Source organism: Heteronotia binoei, chromosome 1, assembly GCF_032191835.1.
Source record: "Heteronotia binoei isolate CCM8104 ecotype False Entrance Well chromosome 1, APGP_CSIRO_Hbin_v1, whole genome shotgun sequence".
Classification (NCBI taxonomy): Eukaryota; Metazoa; Chordata; class Lepidosauria; order Squamata; family Gekkonidae; genus Heteronotia; species Heteronotia binoei.
This window is the reverse complement of record NC_083223.1, coordinates 162,118,919-162,143,367: the sequence shown is the minus strand read 5'-3', so window position 1 is coordinate 162,143,367 and position 24,449 is coordinate 162,118,919.

The following is a 24,449-nucleotide window of genomic DNA, read 5'->3' as shown; positions in this document are numbered from 1 at the left end:
TGGGAATTATTAGGAAGGGAATTAAAAACAAATCAGCCAGTATCATAATGCCCCGGGATAAATTGATGGTGTGGTCTCATCTGGAATACTGTGTACAATTCTGGTCATCGCACCTCAAAAAGGATATTATAGCATTCGAAAAAGTTCAGAAAAGGGCAACTAGAATGATTAAAGATTTGGAACACTTTTCCTATGAAGAAAGGTTAAAACGCTTGGGGTTCTTTAGCTTGGAGAATTGTCGGCTGCGGGGTGACATTATAGAGGTTTACAAGATTATGCATGGGGTGGAGAAAGTAGAGAAAGAAGTACTTTTCTCCCTTTCTCACAATACAAGAAGTGGACATTCAATAAAATTGCTGAGCAGTTGGGCTAGAATGGATAAAAGAAAGTACTTCTTCACCCAAAGGGTGATTAACATGTGGAATTCACTGCCCCAGGAGGTGGTGGCGGCTATAAGCATAGTCAGCTGCATGAGAGGATTGGATAAAAATATGGAGCAGAGGTCCATCAGCGGCTATTAGCTACAGTAGCTTATTGGAGCTGTCTGGGGCAGTGATGCTCTGTATTCTTGGTGCTTGGTGGGGGGGGGCAAAGTGGAAGGGCTTCTAGCCCCACTTGTGAACCTCCTGATGGCATTTGGGATTTTTTTTGGAGGCCACTGTGTGATACAGAGTTTTGGACTGGATGGGCCATTGGACTGATCAATCATGGCTTCTCCTATGTTCTTATGTTCTTGGTTTTTATCAGTAAAACCCAGAAGTGGGGAACAAGGTCCTTACTAGGGGTATATTGATCTTGAAGGGAGGCCTGGAAGAAACTACCAGGTAATCTTCTACCATACAACTGGCATGAATTACCAAGCCTGGCTACTTACTACTTTTTAATAGCAGCCACCACACAAAAGTGTGATTTAGTGGTTAGAGCTTCAGATTAGGATCGGGAGACCAAGTTTTGATTTCCTACTCTGTCACAGAAGCTCATTGATTGATCTTGGGCCACTTTAAGTATAATCTACTTCAAAGAGCTGCTGTGAGGATAAAATGGAGGTGAAGAGAATAATGTAAACTGCTTTGGTTTTTCATTGTGGAAAAAGGTGACCAAATGGATGTTGGTGTAAGCAACAGCACTTAAACTGGATGTAATTATTCTTTTGGAAAGCTCATAGAAACAATATCGAAACGTGGATTGAGTACTACCATGTTGCATTTTACTTCCTGTGCCTTACTGTACAGAAGATAACATTTGTGGAGTGTGGATCTTTGAGGAAGACTCTCTGAAGCATGATCTTAATCTTCTAGGAGCAGTGCTCCATGTGAAAGACTTTACCGTTTGAATTTTCACCTGCACCCTACTACTAAAATATTGGACATTAATTTGTTTCTAGATGACTGTTGGTGTGGGCATTTGTTCCTTATTGTCTTATAATTTGTGATTTATTCAATAGAAATTTTGTAGATTTATCAAATGTTGTGAATAGTGTTTGAATGGTATATTAATTTTGAGGTTGGTTCTTGCGGAGGTTCACTGTAACCTTTATTCCCTGCTCCAATATCCGCGTTGCTCTTTGTTGGTTGCTCAATCTCCAGGTGGGGGCAGGAGATCCCCCAGTTTGGAGGCCCTCCCCCCCATTTCAGGGTCATCAGAAAGCAGGGGAGGGAGGAAACGTTTACTGGGCACTCCATTATTCCTTATGGAGAGCGATTCCCATAGGGCATAATGAAAAACTGATCTGTGGGTATCTGGGGCTCTAGGGAGCTGTGTTTTGAGGTAGAGGCACCAAATTTTCAGCTTAACATCTGTGGGCTCTCCTCTAAACATCCCCCAGGTTTCAAAAACATTGGACCAGGGGGTCCAATTCTATGAGCCCCAAAAGAGGGTGCCCCTATACTTCATTATTCCAAATGGAGGGAAGGCATATAAAAGGAGCATGGTACTCTTTGGAGCTCAGTCATACTTGTCACACCCTTGCTTCTAGCTCCACCCCCAAATTCTCCAGATACTTCTTGAGTTGGACCTGGCAACCCTAGGCAACTGCCAGGAGAAGGAAAAGAGTAAGTAGTGAGTGAAATACATGGGACAGTGAGGTTCTCCCTTCAAGTTCTTGCAGGCTCCCCAACACACAACCAGGCACAGCCCAGCCTGGCAAGAGGCATCTTGCAACTCAAACAGAGATTTCTTGGGGAGAGACTGCCGGGGAAGAGAAGAAGGGAAAGCTGAAATAGGGAGGCTGATAAAGGTAGACTGGCTGTTGAATGGGAAGGAGAGAAAGAAGGAAAAGAGAGAGACTACAGGAGCATTCCGAGATGGGAAAGAGAAAATAGTGGGAGAAGGGAAAATAAGATGCCCTCCACAATGTCTTGCATCCCCTGCTTGCCAGTATATCAGATTCTCAAAATGGCCCCATTTATGGATATTTAAATCTAGAAAATGGAGATATGAACACACCAAACATCTCTTTCTAGAAATCTCAGAAAAGCCTCAGGTTTGCAGAAAACTTAAATATTAAAAAAAAAAACCAACACAACCTCCCCCCCCCTCCAATAATATAATTAGCACCAGTGGTTTTAGGAAATTAATGCCCTCTTTGTCCATTGCCACGCAACTACCACAATATTGCCAGCCTTGGTTTTTGTCAAGTAAAGGAAAGAAGAAGGGAGGCAGGGTCCTTTCTAGGGCTGTTTTGTCCTTCGAGGGAAATCTCATTGGGGCCAGGCCAGAAACCACCAGTCAAGTTGCTGCCATGTGACCTGCTTGGGTGCTCACTAATGTTCAACAGCAGCCACCACATAAAAGCCAATGTGGTACAGTTAGAGTTTCAGAACAAAATCAAGAAGTCCCAGGTTTGAATCCCTCCTCTGCCATGGAAGCTTGCTGGGTGACTTTGGGTCACTGACTCTCAGTGTAACCTACTTCTTAGGGTTGTTGTGAAGATACAAAAGTGGAGAAAGACAGGGTATAAATAAAGTTAATTATAAATCTTGCTGAAGATGGGGAACAGATAAAACTTTGGTTGGTTGAGAAGGATGATGTATATGAAGGCTGCCAGGAGGAGAGAATGAGGAATATTGTGAGGAGCAGGATACAGGGGAAAGTGCCTCCACAAGTTCTTGCAGCTGCTCCACTGTGTAACTGGGTTTGGGCCTGGGCCTGGTAGCTGGCTTCACAAAGTGGCACTGCAGCTGGCACCATACAATTCAGTAGGGTTGCCAAGTCCAGTTCAAGAAATATCTGGGGACTTTGGGGGTGGAGCCAGGAGACTTCAGGGGTGGAGCCAAGATCAAGGCTGTGACAAGCATAATTGAACTCCAAAGGGAGCTCTGGCCATCACAGTTAAAGGGATGGCACACCTTTTCAATGTCTTCCTTCCCTAGGAAATAATGAAGGATAGGGGAACCTTCTTTTGGGGCTCATAGAATTGGACCCCCTGGTCCAATCGTTTTGAAACTTGGGGGGTATTTTGGGGAGAGGCACTAGATGCTATACTGAAAATTTGGTGCCTCTACCCCAAAAAACAGCCCCCCCCAGAGCCCCAGATACCCGCGGATCACTTCTCCATGATTTTCTATGGGAATAAATCTCCCATCAGACATTTCCCTCCCCTCCCCCCCCCCCCCCCCGCTTTCTGACGACCCTGAAGCGGGGGGGAGGGCCTCCAAACCGGGGGATCCCCTGCGCCCACCTGGGGATTGGCAACCCTACAATTCAGCCAGAGTTTTCCTGGCTGACAGAGGAAGAGAAAGAGGGGAAGCTGAATGGGGGGGGAGGAGCTAAAAGTAGGCTTGTGGGTGGCAGAGTGTTTAAAACAGACAAAATAACTTATGGTTTTGAACAATCTAAAACTGAATTTGAAACAGAACTATGTACAAATGATGAGTATGTTATTGCTAAAATGTGTAAACTGTTATTGAAATTTGAGATAGAGGAAGAACAAGTGAAAGAATGTATGCTAAAATGGGCAAAATATTGGACATATGGGAACATATGCGGAAGGTCTTAAATTTACATTAAGTTCTAGTCTTAAGGATATTTTTAATAAAATGATGTACTGATGGTATATGTCACCAGAGAAATTAGCTAAAATGCACAAAATATTTCAAATAAATGTTTGAAATGCAAACATGGACATTTTACCATCTATGGTGGACTTGTAATAAAGTTATAAAGCTTTGGATAAAAATACATACATTAATTCAAAAGATTCTAAAGATTAAATACAAATTAAACCAGAGAGGTTTTTTTGGGTTTAATGGAAAAAGCCAAGAACTTTGTTTTTATACATGACAATGGTGGCTAGATTATATGCACAAAAATGGAAAAGCTCAACATTACGTAGAAAAGTGGAATGGTTGATAAAGATAATAGAACTTGCAGAGATGGCTAAACTTACTGTTTTGATTGGAGAAAAAACATTATTGGACTTTATTGCCAATTGAAAATCCCTTATAGATTTTCTTCATGAAATGAAGGGGAAAAAATGAACTGATGACTTGTGGATTTGATGATTAAGGGAAAATAATAAAATTGTTAAGTAATAGGGAAAAGAGAATCAATATTTGGTTGTATTAACAGAGTATCAAATTTGCAATTTTACTAATATTTGTCATAGGAAAGTTTTGAGGTCTTTTCTTTAAATTTCTGTATATATTTTTATTTTACATATATGTATACTTATATATAGAGAGAGCCTCTCTTTGTTCTTTTTTATCTTTTATTTTCTTTTTAATTTTTTTAATTATACATTGTCTTGCTTTAAAATTCTCTAGAAAACTCTTTTTTAAAAAGGAAAGAGAGAAAGAAACAGGAAAAAGGGAGATGCTATGTGGGCTGCCTGGGAAGGAACTGAGGAAACAGTGGGGAAGAGAAAATGAAATATCCCCTCCTGCATAGTCTTGTCGGTCCCTTACTTGTACTACATGCTGCTTTTTTTGCCTTTGTATTAATTAATTTTACCATTCTATGCTGCTCTTTATTTTTAAAAACTTCAGAAGGACACTAGTGCTGCATTGTTTCTTACACAGCTTTTCTTGGCCTTGTATACTTTAAGTTGAAATTTCTTCTATTAAATCCTAACAAATCCATTCATTGAATCAGTCAGAGTTGGCGTGTGGAAGCGAAGTAGGCAGTCACTAGGGCACCACCTCACCGCAGGGTCGGGGGTGAGCGCCCCCTCCCAGTCCCCACTCATGCTGGCCCAGATTCTCTGCGGCGTTCTTTCTTTGCTCCGACTGCTCGAAGCAAAGAAAGGATGCAGCCCCTGCTCAGCTCCCTCTGAAGTGGGAGAGGGCAGGGGAGGGGTGTGCAGACCATTCTTTCTATGCTCCAATTGCTCAGAGTGAAGAAAGGATGTGGCTCCTGCTCAGCTCCCTCTGAAGCAGGAGAGGCTTGGCTGTGGAAACCATGAACAGGCTTCCTGGAACCAGTTTTGGGATGGATGAGGGCTAACAAACTGAAACTTAATTCCAGCATACTAGAAGTGCTATTGGTGTGGGGAAGATTTGAATTGGGGAGTGGAGTAGATCCTGTTCTGGACAGGATTGCACTCTATCCCTAAAGGAACAAAATTAAACTTCCAAACACTAACAAGATGTAAAACTTTACTATAGAATTAAACTAATTGGGTGTTTTTATTTTATTTTATTTTATTTTTTGCATTTTGAAACAAGGAAAAACTCTAATTTATAGAGCAGTTAGGCTAGCTCCAAAATGTTTTGAAAAATTTTAGGATTAGTCAGCCACTGTTAATGTAGCTTCCTCTTACCCATTAGGGGAGAATATTAAATACATATTCATGCAAAACCAAACCTCATTCAAATCTACCACAATAAACTAGCCAGCAGGGCTTTCCCTGATAAAATATAGGGCTAAGATTTCCTCAGCTGGAAAGGAGACACAAGCGTACTTTTCTGATTCTGGTTCAGTACTCTCTAATGAATGAATTTATTTATTTATTTATTTATTTATTTATTTGTAATTTATATCCCGTCCTTCCCACTAGGTGACATGTACAACTTGTCTCTGTTTCTAATGTGTCTCCAATTTCAATTGGAGTGGGTTTACTTTTTTTTCTTCCAATATATGATAGTTTAAGTTCCCACTCAGAATAATTATTTTTACCTTCCAGTAATTTTCGCCTACAACTCATTTATGGATTGTTATCTTTTTCCATCTAGAAGGGTTTTTTCTTCTGTCCTTCTTTGATGTTCACTTTCTGTGGTCTTGGCCAACTACTGGGTCTCAAATCTTCCATTTCTGAGCAAGGTAGTTGAGAGACCAGTGGCTGAGTGACTCCAGGCCTTCTTAGATGATACCTCAATCCTGGATCTATTCCAGTTAGCCTTCTGTCCTTGTCACAGGACTGAAATAGCACAGGTCATCCTCACAGATGACCTCCTGAGACACCTGGATTAAGGCAAGTCAGCACTGCTGTTGCTCCTTGATCTTACAGTAGTGCTTGACATAGTCAATCATAACCTCTTGACTTGCTGACATGGGGATATGGGGAACTGCCTTGCAATGGCTATCCTTCTTCTTCCAGGGTCAGGGACAAAGGGTGGTGCTCAGGGAGAGGATTTTGCTGTAACACCCACTGGTAAGTGGTGTTCCTCAGGGGGTGGTTATCTCCCTGGTGTTGTTTAACATCTACATGCACCCCCTTGCCTAGCTAATCCAGGGGGTCAGGCTGGGCTGTCACCAGTATGCTGATGATATCCAGCTGTATTGATAGACAGCTGGCTGGGCTTGGCCCAAATATTCTAGACAGGGCATTGGAGTCTGTGACTGGTTGGTTGCAGCAGAGCTGACTGAAATTAAGTCACTGCAAGATGGAGGTCCTGTTCCTGAGCCATCAGGGAGACAAATCTGGAAATCCAGTTCCCAGACCTTGGTGAGGCACAATTAGTATCTGCACTGAGGATGAGCAGTTTAGGAGTGGTACTGGATGCCTTGTTAACTAGGGAGGCCCAGATTGCCAGTGTTGCCAAATCATACTTTTACTACCTCCAGTTGGTTTGACAGCTAGTTCTCTACTCTCCACCAGGGACTTGGCTACAGTGATCTACATAATTATCACTTCCAGGTTAGACTACTGTAACTCACTTTATGTGGGCCAGCTTTTGAATCTGATCCAGAAAGTCCAGCTAGTGCAAAATGTGGCGATAAGCCTTCTGACTGTAATGTCTATGTGGGCGTGCATTCAGCCAGTGCTACACCAATTACACTGGCTACCAATTGAGCAGCAAATCCAGTTCAAGGTGTTGGTGCTAACCTTTAAAACCCTATGTGGACAGGGATCAACTTATCTGTGGGATCACCTGTTCCCATATGTGCTCCATAGAGCTTTATTATCAGCAGAGTAACATCTACTGGCAAGTCCCCAGCCCCAAAGACATCCACCTGGCCTTGACTAGGACCAGGGCCTTTTCTGCCCTGGCCCCAGCCTGGTGGAACATGCTGCTTATTGAGATCAGGGCCCTGCGGGACATTACAGTCCCACAGAGCCTGTAAAATGGAACTGTTCCACCAGACTTTCGATTTAACTGGTAGGCAACCATTCACTTTGGTCCCTCCTACCCAAACTGCCCTCAAGTTCATCTGATGGTGTAGATGGCAATGATCTCCTTCAACAGTAACCAGGCTGTTATTATGTCTCCGCCTCCCTGCCCTTCAATGCAAGTAGCACAGTGGATTTTTACTAGTTGCTGTTTTTAATAATTTAATTTAATAGTTTATGGTTTTATGATCTGGTTTTATTATTTATATATCTGTTGAGAACCACTCTGAGCCCACTTGCAGGGCAGGGTGGGATAGAAATAAAATGAATTAAATAATCGTGTAAAGGTGGTTAATATATTGAAAGGTTTTACATTTGAAAACATTAAGGAACAGAAAATGCCATTAGTCAACCATATCAATCCACATACATTATCAGCAAAAAAGATGTTAGATATTTTTAAGTATGAAAATACAATGCATTTATCATTCTGAGTTTCTGCGTACTCATTGAAAACAAATAATTAGCACAGTAAAATGTGCTTCTAGTAAATGGAAACTGCATTTCAATGCAAAATATTTTCCCCTTGGGAGTTTTATTGTAATGTCATATTTGAATTTTGGTAATGTACATTATGAATAAAATTACATTGTGAACCCTGAGAGAAAATTTACTAACATATTGTCTTTGAAAAGTTGAAAAGGTTCAGTTCTGGTATTTGAGAGCTCTGCTGTCACCCTCTGCTGCCTTCAGTAGAAAAAAAATTGATCAGTGGATTTCCCATTCACACAATAACCCATCAATGAAAGACAAGGAACTGCAGAAAGCGGAACATAAAATTCAGATACCAGACAAACAAAAACAGCAGTCTACCAAACTAAATTTAATACTTCTTGGATGCTAACAGTCTCCCCACTGTCAACTAAGATACCTTAAGGATTGCCTTCTCCCATAGGAACCTACCCGCTCACTCAGGCCATCCTTGGAAGCCTAGCTTCAGTTGTCCTTGATGGGTAGAAGGCAACCTGAGAATTGTCATTTTCTATTTTGGTACCAGAATTCCTCAGGAAGATTATTCTATGTTACCGATTCCTCACTAGCAGTTGTTTCTCTTTTTCTTGAAGCAAGCAACCAATTCTCCACTAGTTGCTCTGTGGTCGCATTTTGACTCATGGCTCCCTCTACTTTCCCTTACAACTTCCGTATCTCCCCCCCCCCCCCAAAAAGACAAAGTTGCCATGGGGGAAATTGGAGGGAACTGTTAATTGAAATGTGGCTGTGCAGTGATAAGTGAGGAATTGTTCACTTGCTTCAAGGAAAGCAGAAGCCTGGGGAGTGCAGCAACTAGTTGCTAGTGAGGACTCCGTAAGTGTTTTTCATCAGCATCTGAAAAGTCTTTGCTTTGACTGGCATATCCCCACGATAACAATTATTGGCCCTCCTTCTAGTGTTTATGTGTTTTAATTGAATTTTATAAATTTAACTGTATTTTAATTGTTTAAGTATTTAATGTTTGTTAAGTTTGTTACCTTGTGAATCTTGATTGAGCATAAAGGCAGCACAAAATTGTTTTAAATAGAATAAACAAACAAACCACCCTGACTGGGCAAGTATAAATGCCATCAGGGTTGATACTAAGGTTATCTAACTTCTGGTGATGATCAGCCTCAATAGCCCTGCTAATGCAGGGACTGGAAGTCTGGCCCATGACCTGCTTTACCATCAATCAGACTCTTTCAATTTATATGGGATTCAAACCATGTAACAGGTCATCATTTCAACTTAGCATTTGACATAGGCTTCCTTGAATTACCTTTGTCCCTTTAATGGAGTCAGTGACTGGAAAGGGTATAGCAACATTAAAGATCTTTCAATCTCTTAGCATATCCAGGTGATATCATTAAACTACTGCAGCATATATTCCTCAAATAAAGCCTAGATCAGGGGTGGCCGAACTTGCTTAATATAAGAATCACACAGAATAAACACCAAATGTTTGAAAGCTGCAAGACATAAACATCAGATGTTTGAGAGCCAAAAGATGGAAGGGAATGAGGGAGGAAGAGAGGTAGAAGTAGAAAGAAAGCAACTTAAACTTTAAATATATTCTCCAAGCTGCTGGCTGGCTTGGATTGGAGAAGTGATTTAAAAAGACAAATGCCTCCTCCAAGCTGGTCAACAAGGTGGTGTGGCTCTGAGAGCCACACAATATATGTGAAAGAGCCACATGTGGCTCCCAAGCCACAGTTTGGCCACCCCTGGCCTAGACCCTTTTAAAATGTCTAAGAGTCATTTGCTGGCACCTAGAGAAACAGAACTGATTTTCCCCATTGATTGGTGAAAGCGGAGATGAGTCTCTACACAGTGGAATTCTATAGTCTGGCTGCTTGAGGTAGAAGTTCACACTTAGACTGGTTCTTACAACAGGGTTGCTATCACCAGGACCCAGGGTTTCCTAGTTTTGGGGCTCCAAACCACTGGCAGCTGGCTGGCTGGCAGGGAGAGCCCTGTCCCCAAGCCCCACCTCCAGATGCCACCCCTCTCCCTTCCCTCCTGCAAGATTTAAAGAGCCCTTCAGCTGATTGGTGGGGAGCATGAGGCCTGCCAATCAGCTGGAGGGCCCTTTAAATCTCCAGCAGGAGGGAGAGAGAAGGGCAGGCACCACCTCCGTCTCTTCCTCAAAGCATTTACATGTTTTTTTTGAGGAACTGGGGGAGTGGCTCATGCTTGCAATCCAAGCTGTGAAATCACATGTGCTAGTTCTACACCAATTACACTGGCTACATACAAATGTGCATGCCCCCCTTCTCCCAAAAAGCATTTAAAGGTATATTTTAAATGTTTTGGGGAATAAGTGGGCATGTGTGCATTTGCACCCCAAGTCTCAGTTTCACAGCTTGGATTGCAGGCATGACCCCTGACTTCCCCCCAGAGCATGGCTTAGAGTGCAAACACATGTGACCCCCAGTCCCAACATGATAGCATCACTTCTGTGTGATGTCATCATGTTTGGGCTGTCCCTCCTCCCTCCCAGACCACCCCCAAGTCTCAGAGGGATCTGGCAACCCTATCTTAGAAAAGACACTGAACTTCTTCATTACAAGAGAACCCTATACTAGATATGAAGGGCAGAGTAAAGACCTCTAGCTATCTAAGCTAGGATGGAGAGAGATTGTAGAAGGAATGGCCATCCCTCATGGTGGACAAAGGAAGAGAGAGAAGGGAAATGATTGGAAGGAAGGAATCTCTGAGAAAAGCATTCTAGGTAATAAAGGGAAAGCAGCAGGAAGTGACAAAGGAAAAGTAAGAGAGCAGCCTTTCTACCCCATATTAATTCTCTATTGCTCTTACCTGAGATTTCAAAGTATATGCTAGCATTATTGTTGTTGCTTTGTTGTTGTTAATAACAATAAATTAATCACCTCATCCCAGACAAGGCCAGGCTCTGGACAATGTACAGTATATCAGACAAAAATACATTTTAAAAAATTAATACCGTAAAACAATAAAAGTAAAAAATCCAATCCCCAATGGCATTTTGCTAATTATATTCATTTTCTTCAGACTGTTGAAGGATATGGGGTGGGTGGGTGGAAGGAACAAACACTTCTGGAGGGGGGTGGACAAGAAGATAGGCAACCAACTATCACTGTCTTCTGTCAAAAGACTTTGATGAAAGCCTGGTGGAACATCTCTGCTTTACAGGCCCTACGGAATTGTAGCAGATCCTGCATGCACTGGACATCATTCAAGAAAGAATTCCACCAGGTATGAGCCAGGACTGAGAAAGCCCTGCCCCTAGTTGAGGGCAGTAAAGCTTCTTTGGGGCTGGGGATTACCAGCAAGTTGTTAACGGCGGAGCACAGCACCCTACCAGGGACACAGTGGAGAAGATGGTCCCTTAAATATGTTGGTCCCAGACCCCTCAAGGCCTTAAAGGTCAACACCAAAACCTTGAACCTGATTCGATACTCAACCAGAAGCCAGTGTAACTGGCAAAGCACAGGTTTTATATGTGCCGTTCATGCGTTCCCAAGAGGGCTCGTGCCACCACATTCTGGATCCATTGGAGTTTCTGGATCAATATCAAGGGTAGATCAGTGTAGAGCAAGTTACAGTAGTCTAATCTGGAGGTTACCATTGCATGGATCACCGTGGCAAGGTCTGAACAGGACAAGGGAGCCAGTCGCTGGGCCTGGTGAAGATGGGAAAAAGACACTTTGGCAATCTGCATGATCTGGGCCTCCATTGAAAGGGTGGCATCCAGTGTCTTGACAGACGGTGCTGGTGTCAGTGGCATCCTGTCAAGGGTCAGTAATCTGTACTCCAACTCCAGTCCTGGTTTCCCCAGCCACAAAACTTCCATTTTTGATGGGTTCAGCTTCAACCTGCTCTTAGCCAGACCACTACAGCTGCTAATCCCTCAGTCAGATTTTGCAGGACCACAGCTGACTGGCCACCCAACAACTGAGATAGGTGGGTGTCATCTGCATATTGGTGACACCCAAGTCTGAAACCCAGTGCTAACTAGACTCTAGTAATTTAAGCTCCTGTTTCATCCCCCTGGGTTTTCTGTATACCAGGGAGGTGATTTAACATTAATATCAAATTAACTACTATAGATCTCAATTCACACACACACACACACACACACCCCGCAACTACTTTTAAAAAACAGCAAACACATAAAAGGAAAGTATGGAATGTCTCAGTAGGCAATGCATATTAGCCACAGCGTATTGTTGAAACTCTCTGTCTGGGGCAGTGATGCTCTGTATTCTTGGTGGTTGGGGGGCACAGTGGGAGGGCTTCTAATGTCCTGGCCCCACTGGTGGACCTTCTGATGGCACTTGGTTTTTTGGCCACTGTGTGACACAGAGTGTTGGACTGGATGGGCCATTGGCCTGATACAGCATGGCTTCTCTTATGTTCTAGCCACTGACCCTCATCTAGTTCATTACTGCCTCCAAGAACTCAGTCAGAGTATCAGCTCCTCTCCTGTTGCTTCTGAAAACGAGAAAGAAACTGAGTATCATCAGCTATTACATGTATTCCTTCAAAGAGGCATTCCATATCTTTAAATACTGACATGCTATTGAATTTATATAACACTGAACCCAAGCAGTACCCTCAGCTTGCAGAAAAAGTCTAAACTGTACAGTCTGTACAGTCTAAATTGTAAATGAGTACAGAAATGCAGAAATGAGTACAGAAATGCAGACTGTACATCAACTGTACCATTTACCCAGCTTGCAAAGTAAGATGATAGTCTTACACTGAGTTATACTCTTCTAAATCCATTGAATGTAATTTTGCTTAGGATTGCAATGTTAATTTACATTTTTATGTAATTAAATTTGAACATTCTTTAGTGTCTGTTAAAATGAAGCTATTAAAATATTTAAAGTAAACAGCTACATGGAATTATTTTACCATACATGTTTTGTATAATTAATTTGAATAATCAAACTAAATAAGTAGATTAATTACCCTAGCTATTGTGCAGCTATATACACCTAAAATGTGAAATGTCAGATAAATTGTTAACATGATAAAATAATAAGGCTGGCAATAAACATAAATGAAAACATAATGACTATAGTAATAGTGACTTCTCTTCTGATTGAGCAGTTTCTGGGAGCAGAAAAGAAATTCAACACTAGAACATTTTTAAAATGCAATATTTTATAGAGCATATCATCTTTATTTTATGTATTATTTTATTCATGTAATTCAGATTATGCTTTTCAGCATGAACTCCCCAAGCAATGTACAAACACATTAAAACAACAATCTGTTTTATATGTTAATATTCATCTTCTGATGGCTTGAATTCCAATGGTTGCCAAACTGATCCAGATCTAGAACAGTTTGTGCATGTATGTACTCATCCAGCCTCATGGAATTCTTAGTTTATTTATCTCCCTAAATAATTGAAATAAATTGCTTTTGTTTTATTTTTTCTGAGGAAAAAAATAAAGGAATGCCTTGCATGCAGAGTCCACATTGACAACAGTACAAAAAATACCTTAACTGCCCAAATTGCAGATAAAATCTCGCACAAGCCACCTGGGAGTGCACTTCACTGTCCTGACTCAACCATGACCATGGATAGAAATTGATTTCACCTACTGTACAGTGGAAAAGCAACTATGTGACAAAGAAATGATACTTAATTACCATAGCTACTCTGCAGCTACACAACATCCAGAGCTGCAAACAACAAGGGTGGGGCAAACCAACCCAATCACTCAACTCACAAGTAGAACAAAACATGGTGCATGTTTATAGTGTATTTTTCAGCATGTCTAATTACAATATTAAAAGCTAAAGATCACCAAGGCAAGATGATAGACATCTGGTCTCTATCTTTTGGTGACAGCCCATATACCAGGCAAAGCTTGTAAAAGCCTTCAGGACCACAACTGTCTTCTCATAATCCAGGAGCTATGCTAGGTTCAGAAGTACTCTCAGTTTACAAAGTGAACTACTGGGGAAAGTGTAACTCTTATCTTTTCACATTCACCTGGTCCCATGAGTTTCCCAGAAGCACCATTTGACATATTTGTATTGAGTTTAAATTTGCCAGTCAGACAAAAATAAAGTTTTCATATAGTTTTTAACAAACAAAAGAGACAAAACTGAACACAGAGGCACTCCAAAGAACAGTGTCTGTGAGAGAACCATGTTTTACAGCACCACCTTCTAAACCATACTTCTAGGAATGAACAGGACCATTGAAAAGTGAACCTCTTGGTGTCTGAATACGATGATATAGTATTGTATTGTAATCTGTGAGCACTTTCAAACATGCTGATTAATAAACTTTAGCAACTGTTTGCAAGTAGGTTTTGCTGTTTCACACAGTTAAATTCACTTGCGAAGTGCCCTGGAAGTGGACTGAAAGCGCATAATTCAGTGTGTGTGAAAGTGCCCTAAGCCAAGTGGTTCCTATGGCATTGTATAGTTGTAATTCACTTGCTGAGAGACTGAATAATTTGTATCACATTTTTAATCTGTCTTGAGTTCCAGTAGAAAAGCAAACTATAAATGACAACAATAGATCCAGGAAAATCAACAGAACTACATGTCTCCTGTTTTTGTCCCAAGGGCCAAATGCTTTTTGTTTTACACTTTGTCTGGAAACCAGATATGGATCTAAATAATCATTCTTACCCAAGAGTATCTGGATTTCTTTAGTCATGTGGTAACATAGCTACACTAGGCCAAATGAATCAATCATATAAAAATTCTGGTGTTTTTTTTTTAAAGGAAAGCTTTAAAAATATTTCCATCAATACCCAATGTTCAGGAGGTATGCATAAAAATTAAAGTAAGAGATGGCTTCTTTCCCTTTAGACAGTGTGGCAAGTGTTAATTAAGGATCAAAATAAAATTGGCTATTGATTGGTAAAAGATTGGGATCAAACTGATTGGGCCAAGAGAAGCAGATCAGCTTGCTTGTAGGGCAGTGCAAAAGCATACTTAGTAGTGTGAAATATGTCTATGGTGTTGCGTAAGGTTGGCCTTGCTTGGAAAGTCCCAAAGAAACCCAGGAAGTACGAGTGCGGTTAGCTAGCTAGCAAACTGATGTTACGACATGCAGCTTGATGAATTATGAGTATATGTATTGCACCCCGGGAGAGATTCTTGGAGAAAATCCCAAAGATGCTGTTTACTGAACTGGAAAGCTGTGGTTTAGCTTGCCTTATGACTACAAACAATGCTGCCATGTAGTGCCATGTATGGAAAGTACCTAAAAGGACCAATCGTGTCCCGCCTGTGTCTTGACATGTTTCCAGTTCAATTGATTATGCTGATGTGTAACTTTAAGCAGTATAAAAACTTGTGTTCTTCCTTTAATCAGGGTCAGACTCATCTCTCCTAGCATTAGCCATATGGGTCTGATCCATACATGCATGTTACTTCAATAAAAGGCTGTTTTCCTGATCCTGCCTCAGGCTTCATCTGTCACTGAACCAACCATCAATTGCCTACTGCAGGGGTCTTTCCTGCTACAACAGCAGTTTTGTAAATAAAAGAATGAAAGAAGTTCACATAAATATGTTGATAAAAAACTAGCAAGAATCTATATTTTAAAAGTTTAAAATTGCCATTATTATTTTGCTTACTTTGAGTTATAAATCCATGGGGAGGGACGGTGGCTCAGTGGTAGAGCATCTGCTTGGGAAGCAGAAGGTCCCAGGTTCAATCCCTGGCATCTCCAAAAAAGGGTCCAGGCAAATAGGTGTGAAAAACCTCAGCTTGAGACCCTGGAGAGCCGCTGCCAGTCTGAGAAGACAATACTGACTTTGATGGACCAAGGGTCTGATTCAGTATAAGGCAGCTTCATATGTTCAAACAAGAAACCCAACATTTTTTGTAAATAAACTTAACACATTTCAAGCTTGTTAACAAAGCTAGTCACTGGCAACATACCACATGAGTACTTAAGACTAAATCTTTGACTCCAGGCACTCCAGTACAACTGAAGTAGTCTGGCTCTGGCATGTCAAACCAATTCTGCTTACCACTTAATGAATGCAATGAGAATTGATAAACTGGCAAACTGGCATACCATATGTGATGTATCATCAGCAAGGAATGCCATATACTGCGTTATGATTTCTTTGGATTTGTACTCAAATGTGTGTGTAATAATAATAATAATAATAATAAATTTATTTTTGTATCCCACCTTCCCCTGCCAAAGGCAGGCTCAGGGCGGCTCACAGGACATGGTTTAACCATGATTTCAATAAAATACAATCAATACAATAAAACAGATTAAAATACAGTTGAATTACATTTATAAATTAAGTTAAAAATTAGATAAAACAGTTAGCCATTATGAGTTATTAATTAAGGTGCTACAATTCAGAAACATGTATAGGATGGCTAGAAGTCAATTTAGCCGGGTTCCATCTTAAAAGCGAGCTGAAAGAGGGCGGTTTTGCAAGCCCTGTGAAACTGATTCAGGTCCCGCAGGGCTCGCACCTCCTCTGGGAGTTGATTCCACCATCGGGGGGCCATAGTTGAGAAGGCTTGCTCCCTCGTTGTTTTCAATCTAGCCTCTCTTGGTCCAGGGATTTTTAAAAGATTTTGGGAACTGGATCTCAGTGCTCTCTGGGGAACATATGGGGAGAGGCAGTCCCTAAGGTAGGCAGGTCCTCGGCCATATAGGGCTTTAAAGGTAATGACCAGCACCTTATAACGAACTCGATACACAACTGGCAGCCAGTGCAGTTCCCGCAGCCTAGGCTGCACATGTTCCCACCGAGGTAGTCCCACTAACAGCCTGGCCGCCGCGTTCTGCACTAACTGCAGTTTTCGCGTTCGGTATAAGGGCAGCCCCATGTAAAGGGCATTACAGTAGTCAAGCCTCGAGGTGACCATTGCGTGGATCACAGTTGCCGGGTCGCTATGCTCAAAGAAGGGAGCCAACTGCCTCGCCCTCCTAAGGTGGAAAAAGGCGGATTTAGCAGTGGCAGCTATCTGGGCTTCCATTGACAAGAAAGGCTCCAGTAGCACTCCCAAGCTCTTGACCCTGCGCACTGGTATCAATGATGCACCGTCAAAGGCTGGTAGGGAGATCTCCCCTCCTGGCCCACCGCGACCTATGCAAAGGACCTCAGTCTTCGCTGGATTCAGTTTCAGTCCACTCAGCTTGAGCCAGCCAGCCAGGGCCTGTAACGCCCGGTCCAGATTTATAGGGACATCGCCAGTCCGGCCATCCATCAATAGATAGAGCTGGGTGTCATCAGCGTACTGGTGACAACCCAGCCCATATTCCCGGGGAGAGAACTGCCCCCTGAGGCACCCCAAAATTAAGTAGGTGTCTCTGAGACAGTTCCCCTCCAATTGCCACCCTTTGTCCCTGACCTTCAAGGAAGGAGGAGAGCCACTGTAAGGCTAGCCCCCGAATTCCTGCATCGGCGAGACGGCGGGTCAGCAGCCGATGATCGACCATATCGAACGCAGCCGATAGGTCTAGCAGCAGCAGTACCGCCGAGCCGCCTCGATCCAGATGTCGCCGGAGGTCATCCATGAGGGCGACCAAGACTGTCTCCATCTCATGGCCTGGGCGGAAGCCGGACTGGCATGGGTCTAAGGTGGAAGCGTCATCCAGAAAGTCCTGTAACTGCACTGCCACAGCCCTCTCTATAATTTTGCCCAAAAAGGGCAAATTTGAGAGCGGCCGGTAATGAGCCAATTCGGCCGGGTCTGATGTAGCCTTTTTCAGGAGAGGGCGGACCGCTGCCTCTTTCAGGGGTGTTGGAAAAGAGCCCTCTGAAAGAGATCTATTTATAAGATAAATAACTAATAATAAATACTTATTGTAGATAAATAATAAATACTTAGATAAATAATAAATACTTATTGTAAGAACAAGTCTGAATTATGTTTAGATTTTTAAAAGAACATGATTTAACTCATTTTCTAAGATTTACTGATAACAAAATATTAACAAATGATACTGTTAAATATTTTAAGCATATTCTTAAATTGCAATGTCAAGCTCTACACTAGCTCCCCATCTGTTTCCGGGCTCAATTCAAAGAGCTGGTTCTTACTTTTAAAGCCCTAAAAAGATACCTGAAGGACCATCTGCTCCCATATTATATAGCTGTTAAGATCTGCCTCATGTAGGCCTGCCAGTCCCCAGGTCTGGGCAGGGGATCCCCCAGTATTGCAAGCTCCTTCCCACTGCCAGCGATCTAGCTGGTGGGAGGTGCTTTACCCCAACAGCCACCATGTGCCTTATATCTGGGCATGCTTAGAAGAAGTCTGCAAACTGCCTGTGCTTTGGACTGTGTGCGCCTTTAAATCCTGTGGTTAGTTCTTGGATGGGAGATCAGGAGGAAAGCTAAATGGGTGGGTTGACTAGGCAGAGCCATGTCGGTCTTAGAGAGTTTGTGAAAGAAAGAGGAGCCAGCAAAGTCCGCCTGTTTGTTTGGAGGAAGGCTCCACCTCCTAGGCTGCTCTGCTTTTGTTTTCCTGTTAGTACAAAGAAGTTGGTTGAAATTCAGCAAATGGTTACATTCAGCAGATCATTGAATAAACTACCCCACTGAGATCACAAACATGTGTGCTTGCAAACTACATTTATTTTGGCTGCTTTGTAAGTGTGTGTGCAAGGCTAACTTCTCCCCCCCCCCCCGCACTGATAATATCACTGAATCACATGGGGGCACCCAATTTGCCTAGTCTGCCTAGTGGCAGGGCCAGCCCTGTGTGTGTGTTCATTTTCATTTAGTGGAAGTGCAGCCAGCTGCTGGGGGATGAGGAAATAAAGACTGTATTCAGGGGAACTGCACTGCTGTATTTTTATTTATTTATTTTAAGGAATGGGGAAGTCTCCTAGCTTCACCCCCAAAGCCTCCCAACTCAACGTCCAAAGTCTCCAGGTATATTCTGAGTTGGACCTGACAACTCTAGCCTCATGAGCTCTGGTCTCTGAGCCTTTGCCTTTAGAGGTAAGGTGGGAAATGACTAGAGACAGGGCATTTTCTGTGGTGGCTTTTGGAATGGCCTTTTACTTGAGGCTACCTACTTTCCTTAAGACAACAGGCTTTCAATTAAAGGTTTACTCCTATACTCAGGGGAAATTTGATTTTCTGGGCTATTCCTGCTTATACTTTACTTACAGAAGGAACACTGTTCTTTTATCAACATTAAAGGTCAGGGTCCAAGATAAGCATGTTTAAATTACTTAGTTATGAAAAATGAGCCCATATGTACAGCTTTTTGAGCATCTCTCCTTGCAAATGCTTACTCTTGTTTAGCTGAATTCTTTATGTTCTGTCTCCATTAATGAGATTTATTCTCTAGTTCCATGACAACAGGCTCCTCTTTGGTTTCCAACAGAACAAAGTGATAGCAGACACAAGACTGGCACTCTAATCAATCCCCAAGAAATGGAAACAGCTCAGATACCCGTGATCTTTTCATATCTCATAAGGCTGAAAAATAAAAATTATCAAAAGAAAAAAAAATCAAAGGTCATCAAATAGACATGTATCTGTCACACTAGTGAAAGGTCACATGTTAACCTTCAGTTTGTAGTCAGTGAGCATATTTTTGATAGGTTTATAGATTTATTGGATTTATATCCCGCCCTCCCCGCCAAAGCAGACTCAGGGTGGCTCACAACCAGTAAAATCAGAACAATTGTACAATTAAACAATTAAAAACAAATTGAACAACTAAAACAGTTAAAACAATCTAGTGATAATCATATTTGGTATTATCTCACTTCAGATGACGTCCAGTATATATTAGATGTACATCAGTCACACCATATCAGTCATTCCGGATCAATTAAAGGCCTGCCGGAATAGTGTTGTCTTGCAGGCCTTGCGGAACTGGGCAAGGTCCCACAAGGCCCTAACCTCTTCTGGCAGTTGATTCCCCCAATAGGGGGCAGCAATTGAGAAGGCTCTCTCTCTGGTGGATTTTAATCTAGCCTCCCTTGGCCTGGGGATCGCTAATAGATTTTTTGTCCCAGATCTGAGTACCCTCTGGGGAAACATGTGGAGAGAGACAGTCTCTAAGGTAAGCAGGTCCTCAGTCATATAGGGCTTTAAAGGTGATAACCAGCACCTTGTAGCAAATCCGGTATACTATTGGCAGCCAGTGCAGTTCCCAAAGCCCCGGCAGGATGTGCTCCCACTTGGAGAGCCCCAGTAGCAGCATGGCCACCGCGTTCTACACTAGCTGCAGTTTCTGGGTTCAAGACAGGGACAGTCCCATGTAAAGGGCATTACAGTAATCCAATCTCAAGGTGACCATTGCATGGATCACAGTTGCCAAGTCACCGCACTCAAGGAAGGGAACCAACTGCCTCACCCGCCTAAGATGGAAAAAAGGTGGATTTGGCAGTGGCTGCTATATAATCATAGAATCATAGAGTTGGAAGGGACCTCCATGGTCATCTAGTCCAACCCCCTGCACAATGTAGGAAACTCACAAACACCTCCCACTAAATTCACAGGATCTTCATTGCTTCATTGCTATCTGGGTCTCCACTGTCAAGGAAGGCTCCAGCAGCACCCCCAAACTCCTGACCCTGGACGCCATTGTCAGTGACGCCCCATCAAAAGCTGGTAAGGGAATTTCCCTGCCCGGACCACCGCAAACCAAGCAAAGGACCTCTGTCTTCGTCGGATTCAGCTTCAGTTGACTCAGCCTGAGCCATCCTGCCACAGTTTGCAGTGCCAGATACAAATTTTCTGGGACACAGACAGACGGGTCGTCCATCAGCAGATAGAACTGGATGTCATCAGCATACCGATGGTAACCCATCCCATGCATCCAGGCAATCTGAGCAAGGGGGTGCATATAAATGTTAAACAAAATTGGGGAGAGCACCGCCCCTTGAGGCATGTCACAATTAAGTGAGTGTCTCTGGAACGATTGTCTCCTGATCGCCACTCTTTGTCCCTGACCATAAAGGAAAGAGGAGAGCCATTGCAAGGCCAACCCCTGGATCCCTGTGTTGGCGAGACGGTGGGTCAGCAACTGATGGTCGACCATATCAAACACAGCCGATAGATCTAACAACATCAGTACCGCTGAACCGCCTTGGTCCAGATGCTGCTGGAGGTCATCCACCAGGTTGACCAATACTGTCTCCGTCCCATGATCTGTGTGGAAACCAGACTGATGGGGATCTTGGATGGAAGCATCCTCCAGAAAACTCTGTAACTGTAGCACTACTGTCCTCTCAATAATTTTACCCAAAAAGGGTAGATTTGAGACTGGTCGGTAGTGTGCCAATTCGGCTGGGTCCAGTGTAGATTTTTTCAAGATAGGGCGGACAACTGCCTCTTTCAGAGGCATTGGAAAAAGCCCTTCAGAGAGGGATCTATTTATGATATCCTGTATAGAATATCGTAGCTCCATCTGGCAAGCTTTAATCAGCCAGGATGGGCAGAGGTCCAGATCACACGTCGTTGGGTACACAGTGGAGAGGATTCTGTCAACTTCCTCCCAGCTGAGTGTTGTAAAACAATCCAAAACCGGTCTAGAAGACAGTCACGGAGCCTCAAATTCACATGCTGTTTCAAATGTGGCAGGGGGGTCATGGTGGAGCAAAGAGATCTTATCTGCAAAAAAAGTTGCAAAAGCCTCACAGCCAATATCCAGTTCCCTAAGATTTGGTTTGCCTTGTGGCAGAGTTGTAAGCATCCAAATTGTACTAAACAATTGTATTGGGCGCGACATCACAGATGCAATCTTGGCCGCAAAGTAAGCTTTCTTTGTGGCTTTGACTGCCATCTCATAGGATCAAAAACTGGCTAATTAATAGGAAGCAGAGAGTGAGTATAAATGGGTAGTCTTTGCAGTGGAGGACGGTAAGCAGTAGGGTGCCACAGGGCTCAGTACTGGGACCCATGCTCTTTAACTTGTTCATAAATGATTTGGAGTTGGGAGTAAGCAGTGAAGTGGCCAAGTTTGCAGATGACACTAAATTGTTTAGGGTGATGAGAACCAGAGAGGATTGTGAGGCACTCCAAAGAGATCTGTTGAGGCTGGGTGAGTGGGCATCAACGTGGCATATGAGGTTCAATGTGACCAAGTGCAAAGTAATGCACATTGGGACCAAGAATCCCAGCTACAAATACAAGTTGATGGGTTGTGAACTGGCAGAGACTGACCAAGAGAGAGATCTTGGGGTCGTGGTGGATAACTCACTGAAAATGTCAAGACAGTGTGCGATTGAAATAAAAAAGGCCAATGCCATGCTGGGAATCATTAGGAAGGGAATTGAAAACAAATCAGCCAGTATCATAATGCCCCTGTATAAATCGATGGTGCGGTCTCATTTGGAATACTGTGTACAATTCTGGTCACCACACCTCAAAAAGGATATTATAGCACTGGAAAAAGTCCAGAAAAGGGCAACTAGACTGATTAAAGGTTTGGAACACTTTCCCTATGAAGAAACGTTAAAACACTTGGGGCTCTTTAGCTTGGAGAAACGTCGACTGCGGGGTGACATGATAGAGGTAAACCTGCAAAAAAAGATAGAGATTATGCATGGGATGGAGAAAGTAGAGAAAGAAGTACTTTTCTCCCTTTCTCACAATACAAGAACTTGTGGGCATTTGATGAAATTGCTGAGCAGTCGGGTTAACACAGATAAAAGGAAGCACTTCTTCACCCAAAGGGTGATTAACATGTGGAATTCACTGCCACAGGAGGTGGTGGCGGCTACAAGCATAGCCAGCTGCAAGAAGGGGTTAGATAAAAATATGGAGCAGAGGTCCATCAGTGGTTATTAGCCACAGTGTGTGTGTGTATACTTTTTTGGCTACTGTGTGACACAGAGTGTTGGACTGGATGGGCCATTGGCCTGATCCAACATGGCTTCTCTTATGTTCTTATGATCTCATAAACTTTCTATAAAATGTTCTAGTCGTTTCATCTTGAGTCTGCTGCCACTGCCTTTCTAGCCGTCTGAGTCCTCATATCATCAGTTGCAATTCCGGGCTATACCACGGCGCTAGCTTAGAACAAAGCTGCAGAGGGTGCCGGGGTGCAGTTTCCTTGATGGCTCCAGAGAACTGGTCATGCCAAGACTCAACTAGATCATCTAGAGAATCACCAGGGGGCCAGGGATCCTGCAGAGCCATCTGGAACCATACTGGATCCATCAGGCTCTGTGGGCAAGCTAAAATATGCTTGCCGCCTAAACAGGATTGGGGTGGGACATCATAGAAGTCTTCAGGACACAGTGATCCGACCATGGCACTGCTTTGCAGTAATCCACTAAAACCCCCACTGCAAAGATCAGATCCAGCATGTGTCTCACCTGGTGAGTGGGCGTTGTTACAAATTGGGAGAGTCCCAGTGTCGCAATGGATGACACTAGTTCCGCCGGCTGATTGGATGTCGCATCATCGGCAAGAACATTGAAGTCACCCAGGATGAAAAACCTTGGGTGCTCCAATGCCCAGCCTGTTATGGCCTCCATCAGGGATGGTAAGGCACTGGCTGGCGCGAAAGGCGGACGGTACACCAGCCATATCACCAAACCCTCCCCAACATCCTACGCCAGACCGGCACATTCATCTATTTTAATTTTTGGAGTTTCACTATTATAAGGTACCTGCGCACTGATAATCATTCTGCTTGGGTAAGCACACTGCAGTTTTGCTCTATTCTTCACAGTGAACGTCATGTGCTTGTGATAAAGCTGCTCAAACATCTTTGTGGCATTATTTTGCACAGGTCATTATTTCACAACATAATTTTAAAGGCACAGAAAGTAGTTATGAAACAAGGAAAGAGGGCAAAACTAAGGGATATCCTGGCAAATGAAACCAGGGAAGAGTCTGTTGAATGAAGTTTCAGAGAGCCTGAGAGAATGAAGCATCAGAGAAAGAAAACATGCACTTGCATCACAAACAGTTTTCCTATTGCCTCAAAAGAAGTGTGGTGGGGCAAAATGTGTAGCAGCTGTATTTTATGAAAAAAAAATTACCTATGTATACACACATCCTTAAGAGGGATGTGAAACATGCAGTTCAGCACATAACTTGGATTCACTAGTAAACCCCAAACTGAAAAATAATCCCAATGTTGTGAGCAGACAGTCACACAAGTGTAGCTAGCACCCCCAAACAACTGTAATTCAGGGAAGTTAGCTTTGCTTCTCTATGCAAGCTTCTCTACGCAATATGTGGAAGCAGAGGGTAACACCACATTTCAGAATTCATCTGAGCAGCTTAATGCTGGTGTCAAAAGCACAAACCTTGTATCACACTCACAAAATGTGTTATATGTGAGGTTTTGCTCCAACAAGTTTTTAATTCTATTTCAAGTTACCAGAATATCAAAACTCATTTCACAGTACACTGAACAAGATCTTGCCATTGTTCTCATAATTAGTAAAAGCAATTTAAACAGTTCTGATTTTTCCAAGGTGCTTTGGTGAACTTCAATCCTTAATCAT